This window comes from Ovis canadensis, chromosome 10, assembly GCF_042477335.2.
Source record: "Ovis canadensis isolate MfBH-ARS-UI-01 breed Bighorn chromosome 10, ARS-UI_OviCan_v2, whole genome shotgun sequence".
Taxonomy (NCBI): Eukaryota; Metazoa; Chordata; class Mammalia; order Artiodactyla; family Bovidae; genus Ovis; species Ovis canadensis.
Window position 1 is genome coordinate 809809 of NC_091254.1, and position 10012 is coordinate 819820.

Below are 10012 nucleotides of genomic sequence, written 5' to 3' on the forward strand. Positions count from 1 at the left end.
GAGCGGCCCCACCTGGAAGCCGAGTGAACAGCTGGCGGGGAGGCGAGCCTCCTCGAGGGAAGTAGAGGCAGCCCAGCCTCGTTTGGCTCAAGCCCTACTTGGCTGGAGCCGAGTGCGCCTCCAGGACGGCAGAGCTCCAGGTCTGCTCAGAGGCCCGATCTGGCAGAGTTGCTGGCGCGAGGCTGCTCTGCCCTGGGCGAGCCTTGCCCAGACTTGCCTCGCTGCTAGGCTTCCTGCCCAGGAAGGAGCAGGCTGCGCGAGGCTGGCAGACGCCAATGGCGCCTTCCTGGCCTCAGCTCCGCTCCTCCCTTGCCTTTGCACCTAGGCCCCAGGCAGGCGTCCTTGGGGAGGGCTTAGGGGCCGGTGGCTTGCACACTGCCAAGGGCTCCAGCAGGAAGAGCTCTGTGCGAGGGAAGGGAAGGGCTAGTGCAGGGCTCCTCCAGCGGTTGCTTTGCCGCCCAGACTCAGCGCCGCACGGAGTGCACCAGGCTCCCAGGGCCCCTGGCTGGGGTCTGCAGCCCCGCACACCCGGAGGCTGACTCCCTGGGAGCCCAGCAGCTGCCTCACACACGTAGCTTCCCTAGCGCTCTCCTCCCCAGCAGAGACGTGTGCAGCTGGTTGGGGCCTGCCCCTGCGTGCCTGGGCTCCCGCCCACAGCCCCAGCTCAGGGCAAGCAGCCCCTGAGCCAAGACCTGCAGGAGGCGCAGAGCGCCCCCACCTGGAAGCCGAGTGAACAGCTGGCGGGGAGGCGAGCCTCCTCGAGGGAAGAAGAGGAAGCCCAGCCTCGTTTGGCTCAAGCCCTACTTGGCTGGAGCCGAGTGCGCCTCCAGGACGGCAGAGCTCCAGCTCTGCTCAGAGGCCCGATCTGGCAGAGTTGCTGGCGCGAGGCTGCTCTGCCCTGGGCGAGCCTTGCCCAGACTTGCCTCGCTGCTAGGCCTCCTGCCCAGGAAGCAGCTGGCTGCGCGAGGCTGGGAGACGCCACTGGCGCCTTCCTGGCCTCAGCTCTGCTCCTGCCTTGCCTTTGCACCTAGGCCCCAGGCGTCCTTGGGGAGGGCTTAGGGGCCGGTGGCTTACACACTGCCAAGGGCTCCAGCAGGAAGAGCTCTGTGCGAGGGAAAGGAAGGGCTAGTGCAGGGCTCCTCCAGCGGTTGCTTGGCCGCCCAGACTCAGGGCCGCTCGGAGTGCACCAGGCTCCCAGGGCCCCTGGCTGGGGTCTGCAGCCCCGCACACCCGGAGGCTGACTCCCTGGGCGCCCAGCAGCTGTCTCACACACGTAGCTTCCCTAGCGCTCTCCTCGCCAGCAGAGACGTATGCAGCTGGTTTGGGCCTGCCCCTGCGTGCCTGGGCTCCCGCCCACAGCCCCAGCTCAGGGCAAGCAGCCCCTGAGCCAAGACCTGCAGGAGGCGCAGAGCGCCCCCACCTGGAAGCCGAGTGAACAGCTGGCGGGGAGGCGAGCCTGCTTGAGGGAAGTAGAGGCAGCCCAGGCTTGTTTGGCTCAAGCCCTACATGGCTGGAGCCGAGTGCGCCTCCAGGACGGCAGAGCTCCAGCTCTGCTCAGAGGCCCGTTCTGGCAGAGTTGCTGGCGCGAGGCTGCTCTGCCCTGGGCGAGCCTTGCCGAGACTTGCCTCGCTGCTAGGCTTCCTGCCCAGGAAGGAGCTGGCTGCGCGAAGCTGGGAGACGCCACTGGCGCCTTTCTGGCCTCAGCTCCGCTTCTCCCTTTCCTTTGCACCTAGGCCCCAGGCGTCCTTGGGGAGGGCTTAGGGGCCGGTGGCTTGCACACTGCCAAGGGCTGCAGCAGGAAGAGCTCTGTGCGAGGGAAGGGAAGGGCTAGTGCAGGGCTCCTCCAGCGGTTGCTTGGCCGCCCAGACTCAGCGCCGCACGGAGTGCACCAGGCTCCCAGGGCCCCTGGCTGGGGTCTGCAGCCCCGCACACCCGGAGGCTGACTCCCTGGGCGCCCAGCAGCTGCCTCACACACGTAGCTTCCCTAGCGCTCTCCTCCCCAGCAGAGACGTGTGCAGCTGGTTGGGGCCTGCCCCTGCGTGCCTGGGCTCCCGCGCACAGCCCCAGCTCAGGGCAAGCAGCCCCTGAGCCAAGACCTGCAGGAGGCGCAGAGCGCCCCCACCTGGAAGCCGAGTGAACAGCTGGCGGGGAGGCGAGCCTGCTTGAGGGAAGTAGAGGCAGCCCAGGCTCGTTTGGCTCAAGCCCTACATGGCTGGAGCCGAGTGCGCCTCCAGGACGGCAGAGCTCCAGCTCTGCTCAGAGGCCCGTTCTGGCAGAGTTGCTGGCGCGAGGCTGCTCTGCCCTGGGCGAGCCTTGCCGAGACTTGCCTCGCTGCTAGGCTTCCTGCCCAGGAAGGAGCTGGCTGCGCGAGGCTGGGAGACGCCACTGGCGCCTTCCTGGCCTCAGCTCCGCTCCTCCCTTGCCTTTGCACCTAGGCCCCAGGCGTCCTTGGGGAGGGCTTAGGGGCCGGTGGCTTGCACACTGCCAAGGGCTCCAGCAGGAAGATCTCTGTGCGAGGGAAGGGAAGGGCTAGTGCAGGGCTCCTCCAGCGGTTGCTTGGCCGCCCAGACTCAGCGTCGCACGGAGTGCACCAGGCTCCCAGGGCCCCTGGCAGGGGTCTGCAGCCCCGCACACACGGAGGCTGACTCCCTGGGCGCCCAGCAGCTGCCTCACACACGTAGCTTCCCTAGCGCTCTCCTCCCCAGCAGAGACGTGTGCAGCTGGTTGGGGCCTGCCCCTGCGTGCCTGGGCTCCCGCCCACAGCCCCAGCTCAGGGCAAGCAGCCCCTGAGCCAAGACCTGCAGGAGGCGCAGAGCGCCCCCACCTGGAAGCCGAGTGAACAGCTGGCGGGGAGGCGAGCCTCCTCGAGGGAAGAAGAGGCAGCCCAGCCTCCTTTGGCTCAAGCCCTACTTGGCTGGAGCCGAGTGCGCCTCCAGGACGGCAGAGCTCCAGCTCTGCTCAGAGGCCCGATCTGGCAGAGTTGCTGGCGCGAGGCTGCTCTGCCCTGGGCGAGCCTTGCCCAGACTTGCCTCGCTGCTAGGCCTCCTGCCCAGGAAGCAGCTGGCTGCGCGAGGCTGGGAGACGCCACTGGCGCCTTCCTGGCCTCAGCTCGGCTCCTGCCTTGCCTTTGCACCTAGGCCCCAGGCGTCCTTGGGGAGGGCTTAGGGGCCGGTGGCTTGCACACTGCCAAGGGCTCCAGCAGGAAGAGCTCTGTGCGAGGGAAGGGAAGGGCTAGTGTAGGGCTCCTCCAGCGGTTGCTTGGCCGCCCAGACTCAGCGCCGCACGGAGTGCACCAGGGTCCCAGGGCCCCTGGCTGGGGTCTGCAGCCCCGCACACCGGAGGCTGACTCCCTGGGCGCCCAGCAGCTGCCTCACACACGTAGCTTCCCTAGCGCTCTCCTCGCCAGCAGAGACGTGTGCAGCTGGTTGGGGCCTGCCCCTGCGTGCCTGGGCTCCCGCGCACAGCCCCAGCTCAGGGCAAGCAGCCCCTGAGCCAAGACCTGCAGGAGGCGCAGAGCGCCCCCACCTGGAAGCCGAGTGAACAGCTGGCGGGGAGGCGAGCCTGCTTGAGGGAAGTAGAGGCAGCCCAGGCTCGTTTGGCTCAAGCCCTACATGGCTGGAGCCGAGTGCGCCTCCAGGACGGCAGAGCTCCAGCTCTGCTCAGAGGCCCGTTCTGGCAGAGTTGCTGGCGCGAGGCTGCTCTGCCCTGGGCGAGCCTTGCCGAGACTTGCCTCGCTGCTAGGCTTCCTGCCCAGGAAGGAGCTGGCTGCGCGAGGCTGGGAGACGCCAATGGCGCCTTCCTGGCCTCAGCTCCGCTCCTCCCTTGCCTTTGCACCTAGGCCCCAGGCGTCCTTGGGGAGGGCTTAGGGGCCGGTGGCTTGCACACTGCCAAGGGCTCCAGCAGGAAGATCTCTGTGCGAGGGAAGGGAAGGACTAGTGCAGGGCTCCTCCAGCGGTTGCTTGGCCGCCAAGACTCAGCTCGGCACGGAGTGCACCAGGCTCCCAGGGCCCCTGGCTGCGGTCTGCAGCCCCGCACACCCGGAGGCTGACTCCCTGGGCGCCCAGCAGCTGCCTCACACACGTAGCTTCCCTAGCGCTCTCCTCCCCAGCAGAGACGTGTGCAAGTGGTTGGGGCCTGCCCCTGCGTGCCTGGGCTGCCGCGCACAGCCCCAGCTCAGGGCAAGCAGCCCCTGAGCCAAGACCTGCAGGAGGCGCAGAGCGCCCCCACCTGGAAGCCGAGTGAACAGCTGGCGGGGAGGCGAGCCTCCCTGAGGGAAGTAGAGGCAGCCCAGCCTCTTTTGGCTCAAGCCCTACTTGGCTGGAGCCGAGTGCGCCTCCAGGACGGCAGAGCTCCAGCTCTGCTCAGAGGCCCGATCTGGCAGAGTTGCTGGCGCGAGGCTGCTCTGCCCTGGGCGAGCCTTGCCCAGACTTGCCTCGCTGCTAGGCTTCCTGCCCAGGAAGGAGCAGGCTGCGCGAGGCTGGGAGACGCCACTGGCGCCTTTCTGGCCTCAGCTCCGCTCCTGCCTTGCCTTTGCACCTAGGCCCCAGGCGTCCTTGGGGAGGGCTTAGGGGCCGGTGGCTTGCACACTGCCAAGGGCACCAGCAGGAAGAGCTCTGTGCGAGGGAAGGGAAGGGCTAGTGCAGGGCTCCTCCAGCGGTTGCTTGGCCGCCCAGACTCAGCGCCGCACGGAGTGCACCAGGCTCCCAAGGCCCCTGGCTGGGGTCTGCAGCCCCACACACCCGGAGGCTGACTCCCTGGGCGCCCAGCAGCTGCCTCACACACGTAGCTTCCCTAGCGCTCTCCTCCCCAGCAGAGACGTGTGCAGCTGGTTGGGGCCTGGCCCTGAGTGCCTGGGCTCCCGCGCACAGCCCCAGCTCAGGGCAAGCAGCCCCTGAGCCAAGACCTGCAGGAGGCGAAGAGCGCCCCCACCTGGAAGCCGAGTGAACAGTTGGCGGGGAGACGAGCCTCCCTGAGGGAAGTAGAGGCAGCCCAGGCTCGTTTGGCTCAAGCCCTACTTGGCTGGAGCCGAGTGCGCCTCCAGGACGGCAGAGCTCCAGCTCTGCTCAGAGGCCCGATCTGGCAGAGTTGCTGGCGCGAGGCTGCTCTGCCCTGGGCGAGCCTTGCCGAGACTTGCCTCGCTGCTAGGCTTCCTGCCCAGGAAGGAGCAGGCTGCACGAGGCTGGGAGACGCCACTGGCGCCTTCCTGGCCTCAGCTCCGCTCCTGCCTTGCCTTTGCACCTAGGCCGCAGGCGTCCTTGGGGAGGGCTTAGGGGCCGGTGGCTTTCACACTGCCAAGGGCTCCAGCAGGAAGATCTCTGTGCAAGGGAAGGGAAGGGCTAGTGCAGGGCTCCTCCAGCGGTTGCTTGGCCGCCCAGACTCAGCTCGGCACGGAGTGCACCAGGCTCCCAGGGCCCCTGGCTGGGGTCTGCAGCCCCGCACACCCGGAGGCTGACTCCCTGGGCGCCCAGCAGCTGCCTCACACACGTAGCTTCCCTAGCGCTCTCCTCCCCAGCAGAGACGTGTGCAGCTGGTTGGGGCCTGCACCTGCGTGCCTGGGCTCCCGCGCACAGCCCCAGCTCAGGGCAAGCAGCCCCTGAGCCAAGACCTGCAGGAGGCGAAGAGCGCCCCCACCTGGAAGCCGAGTGAACAGCTGGCGGGGAGGCGAGCCTCCCTGAGGGAAGTAGAGGCAGCCCAGCCTCGTTTGGCTCAAGCCCTACTTGGCTGGAGCCGAGTGCGCCTCCAGGACGGCAGAGCTCCAGCTCTGCTCAGAGGCCCGATCTGGCAGAGTTGCTGGCGCGAGGCTGCTCTGCCCTGGGCGAGCCTTGCCCAGACTTGCCTCGCTGCTAGGCTTCCTGCCCAGGAAGCAGCTGGCTGCGCAAGGCTGGGAGACGCCACTGGCGCCTTCCTGGCCTCAGCTCTGCTCCTGCCTTGCCTTTGCACCTAGGCCCCAGGCGTCCTTGGGGAGGGCTTAGGGGCCGGTGGCTTACACACTGCCAAGGGCTCCAGCAGGAAGAGCTCTGTGCGAGGGAAGGGAAGGTCTAGTGCAGGGCTCCTCCAGCGGTTGCTTGGCCGCCCAGACTCAGCGCCGCTCGGAGTGCACCAGGCTCCCAGGGCCCCTGGCTGGGGTCTGCAGCCCCGCACACCCGGAGGCTGACTCCCTGGGCGCCCAGCAGCTGCCTCACACACGTAGCTTCCCTAGCGCTCTCCTCCCCAGCAGAGACGTGTGCAGCTGGTTGGGGCCTGCCCCTGCGTGCCTGGGCTCCCGCGCACAGCCCCAGCTCAGGGCAAGCAGCCCCTGAGCCAAGACCTGCAGGAGGCGAAGAGCGCCCCCACCTGGAAGCCGAGTGAACAGCTGGCGGGGAGGCGAGCCTGCTTGAGGGAAGTAGAGGCAGCCCAGGCTCGTTTGGCTCAAGCCCTACATGGCTGGAGCCGAGTGCGCCTCCAGGACGGCAGAGCTCCAGCTCTGCTCAGAGGCCCGTTCTGGCAGAGTTGCTGGCGCGAGGCTGCTCTGCCCTGGGCGAGCCTTGCCGAGACTTGCCTCGCTGCTAGGCTTCCTGCCCAGGAATGAGCTGGCTGCGCGAGGCTGGGAGACGCCACTGGCGCCTTCCTGGCCTCAGCTCCGCTCCTCCCTTGCCTTTGCACCTAGGCCCCAGGCGTCCTTGGGGAGGGCTTAGGGGCCGGTGGCTTACACACTGCCAAGGGCTCCAGCAGGAAGAGCTCTGTGCGAGGGAAAGGAAGGGCTAGTGCAGGGCTCCTCCAGCGGTTGCTTGGCCGCCCAGACTCAGGGCCGCTCGGAGTGCACCAGGCTCCCAGGGCCCCTGGCTGGGGTCTGCAGCCCCGCACACCCGGAGGCTGACTCCCTGGGCGCCCAGCAGCTGTCTCACACACGTAGCTTCCCTAGCGCTCTCCTCGCCAGCAGAGACGTATGCAGCTGGTTTGGGCCTGCCCCTGCGTGCCTGGGCTCCCGCCCACAGCCCCAGCTCAGGGCAAGCAGCCCCTGAGCCAAGACCTGCAGGAGGCGCAGAGCGCCCCCACCTGGAAGCCGAGTGAACAGCTGGCGGGGAGGCGAGCCTGCTTGAGGGAAGTAGAGGCAGCCCAGGCTTGTTTGGCTCAAGCCCTACATGGCTGGAGCCGAGTGCGCCTCCAGGACGGCAGAGCTCCAGCTCTGCTCAGAGGCCCGTTCTGGCAGAGTTGCTGGCGCGAGGCTGCTCTGCCCTGGGCGAGCCTTGCCGAGACTTGCCTCGCTGCTAGGCTTCCTGCCCAGGAAGGAGCTGGCTGCGCGAAGCTGGGAGACGCCACTGGCGCCTTTCTGGCCTCAGCTCCGCTTCTCCCTTTCCTTTGCACCTAGGCCCCAGGCGTCCTTGGGGAGGGCTTAGGGGCCGGTGGCTTGCACACTGCCAAGGGCTGCAGCAGGAAGAGCTCTGTGCGAGGGAAGGGAAGGGCTAGTGCAGGGCTCCTCCAGCGGTTGCTTGGCCGCCCAGACTCAGCGCCGCACGGAGTGCACCAGGCTCCCAGGGCCCCTGGCTGGGGTCTGCAGCCCCGCACACCCGGAGGCTGACTCCCTGGGCGCCCAGCAGCTGCCTCACACACGTAGCTTCCCTAGCGCTCTCCTCCCCAGCAGAGACGTGTGCAGCTGGTTGGGGCCTGCCCCTGCGTGCCTGGGCTCCCGCGCACAGCCCCAGCTCAGGGCAAGCAGCCCCTGAGCCAAGACCTGCAGGAGGCGCAGAGCGCCCCCACCTGGAAGCCGAGTGAACAGCTGGCGGGGAGGCGAGCCTGCTTGAGGGAAGTAGAGGCAGCCCAGGCTCGTTTGGCTCAAGCCCTACATGGCTGGAGCCGAGTGCGCCTCCAGGACGGCAGAGCTCCAGCTCTGCTCAGAGGCCCGTTCTGGCAGAGTTGCTGGCGCGAGGCTGCTCTGCCCTGGGCGAGCCTTGCCGAGACTTGCCTCGCTGCTAGGCTTCCTGCCCAGGAAGGAGCTGGCTGCGCGAGGCTGGGAGACGCCACTGGCGCCTTCCTGGCCTCAGCTCCGCTCCTCCCTTGCCTTTGCACCTAGGCCCCAGGCGTCCTTGGGGAGGGCTTAGGGGCCGGTGGCTTGCACACTGCCAAGGGCTCCAGCAGGAAGATCTCTGTGCGAGGGAAGGGAAGGGCTAGTGCAGGGCTCCTCCAGCGGTTGCTTGGCCGCCCAGACTCAGCGTCGCACGGAGTGCACCAGGCTCCCAGGGCCCCTGGCAGGGGTCTGCAGCCCCGCACACACGGAGGCTGACTCCCTGGGCGCCCAGCAGCTGCCTCACACACGTAGCTTCCCTAGCGCTCTCCTCCCCAGCAGAGACGTGTGCAGCTGGTTGGGGCCTGCCCCTGCGTGCCTGAGCTCCCGCCCACAGCCCCAGCTCAGGGCAAGCAGCCCCTGAGCCAAGACCTGCAGGAGGCGCAGAGCGCCCCCACCTGGAAGCCGAGTGAACAGCTGGCGGGGAGGCGAGCCTCCTCGAGGGAAGAAGAGGCAGCCCAGCCTCGTTTGGCTCAAGCCCTACTTGGCTGGAGCCGAGTGCGCCTCCAGGACGGCAGAGCTCCAGCTCTGCTCAGAGGCCCGATCTGGCAGAGTTGCTGGCGCGAGGCTGCTCTGCCCTGGGCGAGCCTTGCCCAGACTTGCCTCGCTGCTAGGCCTCCTGCCCAGGAAGCAGCTGGCTGCGCGAGGCTGGGAGACGCCACTGGCGCCTTCCTGGCCTCAGCTCGGCTCCTGCCTTGCCTTTGCACCTAGGCCCCAGGCGTCCTTGGGGAGGGCTTAGGGGCCGGTGGCTTGCACACTGCCAAGGGCTCCAGCAGGAAGAGCTCTGTGCGAGGGAAGGGAAGGGCTAGTGTAGGGCTCCTCCAGCGGTTGCTTGGCCGCCCAGACTCAGCGCCGCACGGAGTGCACCAGGCTCCCAGGGCCCCTGGCTGGGGTCTGCAGCCCCGCACACCGGAGGCTGACTCCCTGGGCGCCCAGCAGCTGCCTCACACACGTAGCTTCCCTAGCGCTCTCCTCGCCAGCAGAGACGTGTGCAGCTGGTTGGGGCCTGCCCCTGCGTGCCTGGGCTCCCGCGCACAGCCCCAGCTCAGGGCAAGCAGCCCCTGAGCCAAGACCTGCAGGAGGCGCAGAGCGCCCCCACCTGGAAGCCGAGTGAACAGCTGGCGGGGAGGCGAGCCTGCTTGAGGGAAGTAGAGGCAGCCCAGGCTCGTTTGGCTCAAGCCCTACATGGCTGGAGCCGAGTGCGCCTCCAGGACGGCAGAGCTCCAGCTCTGCTCAGAGGCCCGTTCTGGCAGAGTTGCTGGCGCGAGGCTGCTCTGCCCTGGGCGAGCCTTGCCGAGACTTGCCTCGCTGCTAGGCTTCCTGCCCAGGAAGGAGCTGGCTGCGCGAGGCTGGGAGACGCCACTGGCGCCTTCCTGGCCTCAGCTCCGCTCCTCCCTTGCCTTTGCACCTAGGCCCCAGGCGTCCTTGGGGAGGGCTTAGGGGCCGGTGGCTTGCACACTGCCAAGGGCTCCAGCAGGAAGATCTCTGTGCGAGGGAAGGGAAGGACTAGTGCAGGGCTCCTCCAGCGGTTGCTTGGCCGCCAAGACTCAGCTCGGCACGGAGTGCACCAGGCTCCCAGGGCCCCTGGCTGCGGTCTGCAGCCCCGCACACCCGGAGGCTGACTCCCTGGGCGCCCAGCAGCTGCCTCACACACGTAGCTTCCCTAGCGCTCTCCTCCCCAGCAGAGACGTGTGCAAGTGGTTGGGGCCTGCCCCTGCGTGCCTGGGCTGCCGCGCACAGCCCCAGCTCAGGGCAAGCAGCCCCTGAGCCAAGACCTGCAGGAGGCGCAGAGCGCCCCCACCTGGAAGCCGAGTGAACAGCTGGCGGGGAGGCGAGCCTCCCTGAGGGAAGTAGAGGCAGCCCAGCCTCTTTTGGCTCAAGCCCTACTTGGCTGGAGCCGAGTGCGCCTCCAGGACGGCAGAGCTCCAGCTCTGCTCAGAGGCCCGATCTGGCAGAGTTGCTGGCGCGAGG